At 36.3% G+C, this 9,470-nt stretch overlaps 1 pseudogene; it reads right to left on the bottom strand.

The window, feature by feature from the left end:
- Positions 1-3,643: 3,643 nt before the first annotated feature.
- Positions 3,644-7,653, bottom strand: LOC107296528 (annotated as a pseudogene).
- Between the last annotated feature and the right edge of the window lie 1,817 nt (positions 7,654-9,470).

Raw genomic sequence — 9,470 nt, 5'->3', positions numbered from 1 at the left:
AAAAATCTTCCAAACTAACCTCAGAACAAGCAGATCAGCATATTTCAGAATAAAAATAAGATATTATGGTTTCCCATAGTACACATAGTACAATTAATCCTAAAACAATTTAAATGTCTCAAATAACTTGGAGGAGATAAAATAATTAATCAACTAGCTGCTCATATCCAAGAACGTTCTACATCCATGGAAATTATGTTTATATTGCCTACAAAAGAACCTCAAAACAAGAAGAAAAGCTGCCAATTCAAATAGTGATTTAAACAGCAGCCTTATGATGTGATATGTAGCTTCAAAATGATCTCACTGAATTAAAGTTCCTTCTCAAAGATTTGCAGACCCTGTTAATCCCAGCCATGCTCATGAATGCTTCCACACATTCTCTAAGTATTCATCAAATGAATATAATATAAAGGCAGAGGAAACCAGGAACCAAATCAAGCAAAAGATAGCAATAATACAATTATGTGAAGCCAAGTACTAAGTAATGCAAAGATGGAAGACATACTGATGTTGGCATGGAAAAGATGAGGTGGTGCAGAAAGCTAAGAATGGAAAATTGCATGATTACCAAATGAATAAATAAGGAAGAGGTTTGCAGATAGTTCAAGGAGAAGTCAAGGCCTTGGCACTTCAAGTGCCAAAGAAGAAATGAGAAATCACTCAAGCAAATTTGTAAATCTAAGGCAAACTAATCTTTATCAACAATAGTGTCTGCAAAAAAAAATATTTACAAGGAAATTCACTAGTTTCTCTTCATCGACATGAATGTGAACATAGTAAGGGTCAATAATGGCAAAATGTGTTGATGCATAAACACACAACTAATGAACATCAATCTCTGGTCATTTTAAAAACAACTTTCTGGGAAAAAAATATCTTCTAGGTTGAGGAAGATTCTCAGTCCATCCGGATAGAGTTGTGTGGAATTTGATTCATAACAACTGGACTTCTTTTCTTGTTGGTTCAAAACATTTTGCTGCTTATCGAAGTAGCTTCTTCAGAGTCAGTCAGACTGAAGAAGCTACTTCGATATGCAGTGAAATGTTTTGAACCAATAAGAAAAGGAGTCTGGTTGTCATAAATCAACTTCCAGATACCTGATAGATAATTCTGCTTAATTCTGCAAGGGTATTGATCCTTTGCTATTCAGTGTATTGTTGCCAATTTGTGTAACATGTGTTTAACAGTTTGTTGAGTGAAAAGCAGGGGAACACTTAAGTAACAAGCAAACCATAGAGAATTAGTCTTAAATGCATCCAAATGGAAACAGATAAACTGCTTTTTGAAACAGGACTTCAGTGCACATGCAATTCCCATGACTTCATTCTTAAAGCTGTTGTTAAAGAATAAGGAAAGATGATGCCTAAGCCTTTATTCTCCTTTTCCATATTTGAGAAACCACTGAGATTTGGTATATAGGAGCATTTTTATTGATGAACATTCTCCATTTTTTGGAAGGAGACCTATTTAAAAGAATACATATCTAAATTCAGCAGGAATAAACAAAATTCCTTCCTTTTCAACTTTGCATCTACTTTAGCATCCTTGACGGGTCGTTGGTGCTCTCTGAGCTTAGCTGTTTTGTTGCAGACCTGTCATTACCCAAACTAGGTAACATCATCAGTGCTGATGATGTCACCTAGTTTGGGTTAATGAAACGTCTTCAAGAAAACAACCAAGCTCAGACAGCACTGAGGATGATGCCTCATTTCAACACTGAGCTACAAATATTATTCTTTACTGAGGTAACATCCTTGTTTTTTTCACTCTGACTAGTTCTTCCAGGGATGCTATGGATTATATTCAAGTATCTGTTTCCACTAATATCATCATTATGCTCTCTATACCCATTTCTTACCAGGGCCTAGGAACATCTAAGTGTGCATCTTTATAGTCAGCTGAATAAATAACCATAATATTATAGGGAATACTGTGGAAAACTACATATTTTTTATATTCTAAAGAGTTTACAATTTACCTTTTTTTTAAACCTTTCCTAGTGTTCTGTGAAGGTACAGCCGTATGGGTTGCCTTGAGGGACTATCTGATCGAACTTTGACTCTTGGCAAATAATTTGAATAGCTGGCCATGTTGTTCTTTGGGAAATAATCATTAGACTAATTTTCCTGAATTTGTTTGAATCACTAGAAATACTTGTCAGTTTGCAAAAAATGTGTCAAGGTTTTCTTGCTGCTACTATACTTGACTAATAATCTCCCGGCTAAACTATTATATTCTGGGTTGGGCCACTTCAGAGGAGCACGTAGAAATGTCTGTTGAACTGGTTGCAACATGTACCTTGCTTAAAATGAACTCATTATCAGTACAGTTTCAAATCCACATCAGTATTTCTCACATTGTACAGTTTTATAATGAAAATATAACTTTTCTTCAAACACTTTTTCTCAATTGATAGTAGAGTTAAGCTAGCCAGACTGGAGATGACTTGATGAAAACTGTAGAACTTTCAGAAACAAGCTTCCTGCTAGAGTTTTATTTAGCTAAATAGCAAGACTAAAGAGAACAGAGGTGCTTGTTGCATACCTTCATCCTGGACTGGGAATGACCGAAGAGACATTTGAGCCACATTGTATGGAATGACATCCCAGCCCCATCCCTTTACTCTGGATAGTGCAGTGGTGTCAAACCTATGGCACGCGTGCCAGAGGCGGCACTCAGAGCCCTCTCTGTGGGCATGTGTGTCATGCTCCGGAGATGGCAACTGTCCCTCTTCAATGAACCGCCCGCTAACTCACCGAGGTCCCACATGGCTGGATGCATCCCAGCACCCATGCGCTCACTGGACTCTGGGTGCAGAGGCTGATGGTGTCAGGCAGCAGCTGCCCCGCCCCTGACTCGCCTTGCCCTGTGACAATGGCACCCCCGCCCTGCCTCCCCTTGCTTTGTGAGCCTCCTGCCCACTGCCCCACCTGCCAGAGACCCCCCCTGGATCTTCCCCAACCCTGCCCGGCCCCCACAGGCATCCCTCCCCACGAGCAACATCGAGCTGGCCACGCCCACCCTGGCCATGCCCACCCAATCTGCCATGACCACCACAGCCATGCCCACCCGGTGGGCCACGCCCACCTGGCACCCAGCGATAAAGAAGTGGGTTTTGGGTTGCAGTTTGGACACTCAGTCTCTAAAAGGTTCTCCATCACTGGGATAGTGTGTTCAAGAATATGACAAATGACCATAGAAATATATGCCCAGTATACCTTGAATTGATAACAACTGATAACAACTGGGAAACTTAAGCAAAGGGTTTTTTGATGTAGCTTGTATGTGAATATGTGTGTGTATGTGTTTCTGTGTGTGTCTTTGTGCATGTATAATCTAAATGCATAAATATGTTCATGATAACCTGTATAATCCAATCAACATATATATTTTAGATAGTATTCATTTTAGGGGGAAATAAGCATATTTGCAGGTTGCTACTATAGATGTTAACAAACTTTTCAGGTCCTAATTTCCTAGTTTTTAACTTTAATGTAAAAGCAAAATCAACATAAATCACAAAAATGTTAATATATTGGAGAAATATCAGTATTACTGTTGAGGACACAATCCATCCAATTGTGATTAAGTCCATCACAATTAACTCAAGCATTGGTTTATAACACAAGATTTTAAGTCCTCACATTATTTCATATGGAATTGATCTTTTCCACTTGTTTTTCAGAATAATTCCTGCAAGAGTCATGACAACAAGTGCAAGGATGGCAGCAGCAACAATGTAAGGTACATGGGAGTCAGGAGTTGCCAAATTTTCCTGGGCTTCCTGCTTTGCTTCTGCAAAAACAAACAAAAAAAAATGATGGTACCTCATCTACTTGAACTGTGATCGAAAAGCATCCTATAAATTAGTGATCAATTAATCATAAGCCAATATGCATATAATCTGACTGAACATTATTTATCAGGAATAAGGAATACTGTAGAACAGGCAGCGTGAATCAGGACTGTGGTTATAACAGTATTTTCAAATTATATCTTGCTTTCCAGCAATTCTCCCAATTTTTCGTGCTACTTGCACTATCATCTTGAAAGAACTGAGCGGCACTGATTATTTTTAGAACCATTAAAAATTTTTTGCTTCAGTTTACCAAAGTTTCTGTTCTGAACACCATCCTTCAGAACTTCGATGGGGCCAATAATGACATCTAGGTTCTCCTGATAGGAGCCTATATCTCTCTTGGATCTGAGCAGACAGCCTCAATTACATCTTGAGTTATAGTCATAGGATCTGCAAACCACCACTTTACACTGCAGGTAAACTGCTGGATGTCTGCCCATGAAGGCAAAGGCTTGGAAAGAAAAGCGAAGAGTGTTTCTGTATGGGGTGTAGTGAGTCTGATAAGTAGACTCTTTAACACACCTGCAGAGAAACAAAATAAAGGAAGATTTATTGGTATTAATTAATATGCCAGTACTTGCATTTATTATATTCTAATTTACAAACTGTTCACATTAAAATAATCTAGATGCAATGAATGTTCTGTGTATGGAAGTAAAACAAAAACAGCATCCTGTATAATGCTGAAACAAAAGATACATCCGGTTGAATTCATTTATGTCCATGCCCAACTAATGAACTTTCTCTGAGAAAAATCTTAAAAACATCTGAATATGAAATATAGCACTTTATTTGAGTTCCAACATTGGTATCTATGAGAAGGGAAGTCTAAACAAGCAAGAGTGTTATTGTGGCTTTGATGCACTACAAAAGGGTCTTCACTATTGTCTTGCCTCTTTTGACATCCCCTCCCCCTTTCCTAGATGCCATTAGTTCCAATAAACGCCTCCTATATTTCAGACAATATTTCTGATTTCTCACAATGGAATTGTTAATATTCAAAAATGCTGAACATGCTTTGGCAACACAAAAAAACAATAAAACCACCGCTGCAAATGTCATCCAATTAAATGAATTTGTATTCTTTCAGGCCAGAAAAAGATGACTATCATCAAACTACATAAATCAACGTATGGGAATCATTAGTTACAATATGTTCTAATGGCTGCTATCTTTAATGACATTAGCAAGTAGTACAGACATTCATGGGAAATCAAGTCAATTAACATTTTTCACGGGGAAGAAAATCAGCTTTGAATGATTGATACATTGGAAGCCTTCTTTTGATATCTATTTATATCTTCTTCAAGATATCTATTTATACTTTGTTAAAGAAAGAAGTAAAGGAATGTTCCAGTTAAAAAAAATAAGTAGAAAAACTTATTTAGTGTGGAGTTTTTATTTATACTACAAGATAATGTATTTTATATCAGATGCCCCTGTCTGGAAAATTCAATTTATGTGATAAATATACAAAGGGACCTATAGTTTTCATTTATTAATTATTGCTATGCACAAAATTTAAATTACAGTCCCGCTGAATATGTTCTAATCTTTGGTTTCACGTATTTTATTCATCTTCTTAGACTGCTTTTTATCCCATTTGCTAAGCTAAGTGGAAAAACTAGCCAAGCTTGACAGAAAGCTAAGCAGGATTTGGCCTGTTGGTATTTTTCAGAGAAAATTACATGGATAAGTCAATAGATTGACCAAGAATCAAGCTCTACTCATGGCAAAGTTCAAATTTACCCTTTATGATTTAGGATCTTTGGTCTCATTGGACCACAAGAATACCATAACTATGGTTAGGTTGCATGTAAAAATTATATTCTGGTTTGCCAAGCTGAAGGCATAAATGAAAGCTCTGATTAAGTGTCACTGCTTCCGGGTAATGTTCATCATATGCTCTTTTACTGTTCTTTCAATTTTAAAGCTTTGTTTTCGCAAGAAAAATAAAAGATGCATATCAACTTAATCTTTATAATATCAATTCAAACTAGACATAATGCCAGGTCAGAAGAGGTAAACCGTAACTTTTGATGAAAAAGACTATCCAAACTACTTGCCAAATGATTTGTCAATACACATATATTCTGATTCAGAATTATTTACCAGGAACAAGGAACACTGCAGGGGCTTGGTTTCAGAGCAATGAATAAAACTTTCACATGCAACCCATGTCATTGGAATCTCTTCTGATTTTAATCTCAAGGAAATAAATATATTGCCTTAATTAAATTCTTCAAGGTCAAAATCCACAGATGGCCCTTTGGCTACATGCTACAGACTGCACTCCAAGATGTAGTGGGTGAGGAAAGCCAGAGTTACATTTGATTTGATTTAACTGACACATATGTTTGATGTAAATAAATCCCTTATTTAAGAATTTTCCTTCTGTGGCATTAAAAATGACAGTCTAATAACAATCTGTGATGGTCTATGGGGAAAAATAAAATTCAAGAGTCATCTATTATTTTGAGGGTCTTGGGTTGCATATTCCTGGTTTAAATGTAGCTACTGGTTACATAAGGAAAAGGAAATCAAAAGCAGAGAGGGAATGAGAGAGAGAGAGAGAGAGAGAGAGAGAGAGAGACAGACAGACAGACAGACAGACAGACAGAGACAGAGAGGTGAACAAATGAGAATGTATGCTATCTGGATCTCTTTATCAAAAGGCCAGAACTTTCTAGAATACTGCAACTCAGGGTATAATTAGCATGGACAGTCCCAATGAAAGGGCCTCTGGTAATAACAGCTTTAAACCTTTGCCTTTTGTATATATAACGGTAGCAGAATAAAGACAGAATGTAGGAGATTAAGCGATCTGTATCATGAAGGAAGTAAGCGGGTAGATGGGAATGATGTAATCAACACTTTTGTGGATTACCACATTCAAACCCATAGCAAATGTGAATCCTCTGCAGAAAATTTGATACAAATTAGGAATGAACCACTATTCTATAATGGGTGAGGGAAAATTTCTACAGTGACAATGATCCTGAGATTCCAAATGTATTACAATAGGTTTCCTGTTAGATATGGTCTAGTATAATAGTGCAACTTTTCTAGAACTTTTGGCCGGGCATAGTGTTATGTATTGAAGCATTTACTCCTAGAATTATGTTACATGCAAACTCCAAAAGAGAGAGAGAGAGAGAGAATCATGTTGACATGAAAACACAACTGAAATGGGATTGTGAATATTGTTTCTGGTGTGATCTACCTAGAGGGATTGGCCATATTTTAACTATCAAATAACTACACTACATAAATGTTTGGAAAACTAAAAGCAATCAAAATTAATTTCCCCACAAAACCAAATAGCCTGCAAGAGGATGAAGTACTTACCCATTCTTGATAATGTCATAAGTTAGATTTGTAAAATCATTGTAATAGGGTGATGCTGTACAAGTATCCAAAAACAGCTGCAGGTTGGAATCGGAACTATAGAGATAAGTTTGCAAATATAACCTTTGATTTAATACGACATAATAAGGTACATCATTCACTGGTTTCCAGAAGGATGAGTCATAAAATGTAAGGTTCACACTATATAGGCCATATTGTGTTTCATTAATCTCTTTTGTTTGCCGAGCGATGTATACTGTCTCTATCCAAGTGTTATGAAGCATCTTGCAGTTGACATGCACGAGAAGATCTGGTATTCTTCTTATAAAGTCTTGTGCAGGTGCAATTACTGAGATCTCATTTGAATATGTAATAGTATCAGCATCAACCTGTTTGAAACACGAAACAATTAATATAAGATCCTTTTTATCTGGACCAATCATGTTAGAGATGCTATAAAAATATTGATTTGTGTCAATAGATGTCGGTCAGAATATAGGCATTCCCATATTCAAAACGTCCATGAAAAATTAACCTACACTGAGGGTATAGCTTTAGAAAGAAACCTAAGAAAATAGAGAAATGATTGGCTACAGATTAGAAAATGGATCCTATCAGTCACTGTGCTTTGAGCTCCTGTTATTTGTCACAAACACATTTCAATTTGGAGCATTGTCCTAAATAAATCCTTGAATGATTGAATGCTCCCTACTTCTGCTTTAAGGAAAAAAGAAAGAATTAATGAACGAGTGAGCCATGCAGCAAAAACATTCTAATAAGTCTCCATACATCTCTTCTGGTCTGACATCCATTACATGGTATGTTGAAAATAACATAATATGGTGTTATCTTTGGTCTGCAGTTTGGATCCATCAAGCTGACACTCCATAGATTATAGCCTTGAGAGTTCAGATAACTTCTACTAATTACAGCTTCCATGTAGGTTGGCAGACAAACAAGAGCTGTCAAGGAGAAAAAAAATGTTATTCCTGCACTGAGGTATATACAGTATGACAATAATTTATTATCATCCTTACAGTATGAATCTAACACCATTGGAGTACAAAATAAAATTTTGCCTGCAGAATCATTTTACATATTCTTAACATTAATAAATATTAATATGAAACTTAATAACTTTTGCTTTAAACTTTCATGCTGGAAAGATGCTTTCCAGGAAACCATGAAAAAAACAGTCTCTGGATCTTGACCACCATACATCACCCATGTCTACATCTGCATACTGAACTTTTGCTTGACTTCTTTTATATCTAACTCCATTCTTAAAAGTCTCTCAAAAACTGAAGGATAATTATATGTCCAAAATGCTTATTCTTTGAAGCACATACACTGAAATCTCAAGATAATCGATAATTTGATTAATTTGAATTGCAATATTTTTTCATGACATTATGATCGTAGTACAGCAAAAAACCTGAAAAATCTGTGCTAAGGATCAACTTCTGAAATTTGGTTTGAAGTTAGATGGTAGATCACACGAAAATCACATATTATTTACTCTAGAACACAGGTGTCAAACTGCTGGCCCATGTGGAAGCCACGCCCACCCCATTGCCAGCAATGGCAAAACTGTCCCGATACGTTGCACGATGTCATGTGATGTGAGTTTGACATGTCTGCTCTAGAATATAAATCACAGTTTCTGGAACAGTTCTTTATTCCAGGGATATTCACATTTTGTTCAACTATCCAATCTGTAGGTGTCATTGCCCATGCTTACACTGTAGGTATCTGGGTAAAAAATATTCTACCTTACAAACCTTCCATCAAGGTACACCAAAATAAAGAATTAAAAACTAAATAAATTGTGTCTCATTGTGCCAATACTGAATAAGATGTTAAGAATTCTCATGAAATTCTAAACTAACATAATATTCAAAAGGTCAGTAAATGAAAAATTAATGGCAATTTTATACTTGTGTTTTGATCTGCAGAGATGCTGTAATAGTTTGAAAGAAAGCCTCTTCTTGTGACACTGCTATCAGTATGGAATTTAATCGTCATCATATTGGAACTTGATGTAAAAGTGTGATAGGAGCTATAACAAATTCTCCCAAGCGGTGAACCAGTATGGAGAGGCCCATCATAGATTTCAACATAATCACAACGGCATCTATCACATCCTTCTAGCCTGGAAAGCAAAACAGGAGTATAGTCTTTACATGGATATTGTTCAGTTTGTAATTCATACATTTACTCTGATACTCCAAGATGGAGCTTTATTTTTTATGTGTTAGGT

The sequence above is a fragment of the Protobothrops mucrosquamatus genome, unplaced genomic scaffold (assembly GCF_001527695.2).
Source record: "Protobothrops mucrosquamatus isolate PMUCROS unplaced genomic scaffold, P.Mucros_1.0 scaffold_203, whole genome shotgun sequence".
In the NCBI taxonomy this organism is placed as follows: Eukaryota; Metazoa; Chordata; class Lepidosauria; order Squamata; family Viperidae; genus Protobothrops; species Protobothrops mucrosquamatus.
The sequence above is the reverse complement of the archived record's forward strand: the minus strand, read 5'-3'. Positions and strand labels throughout refer to the sequence as shown.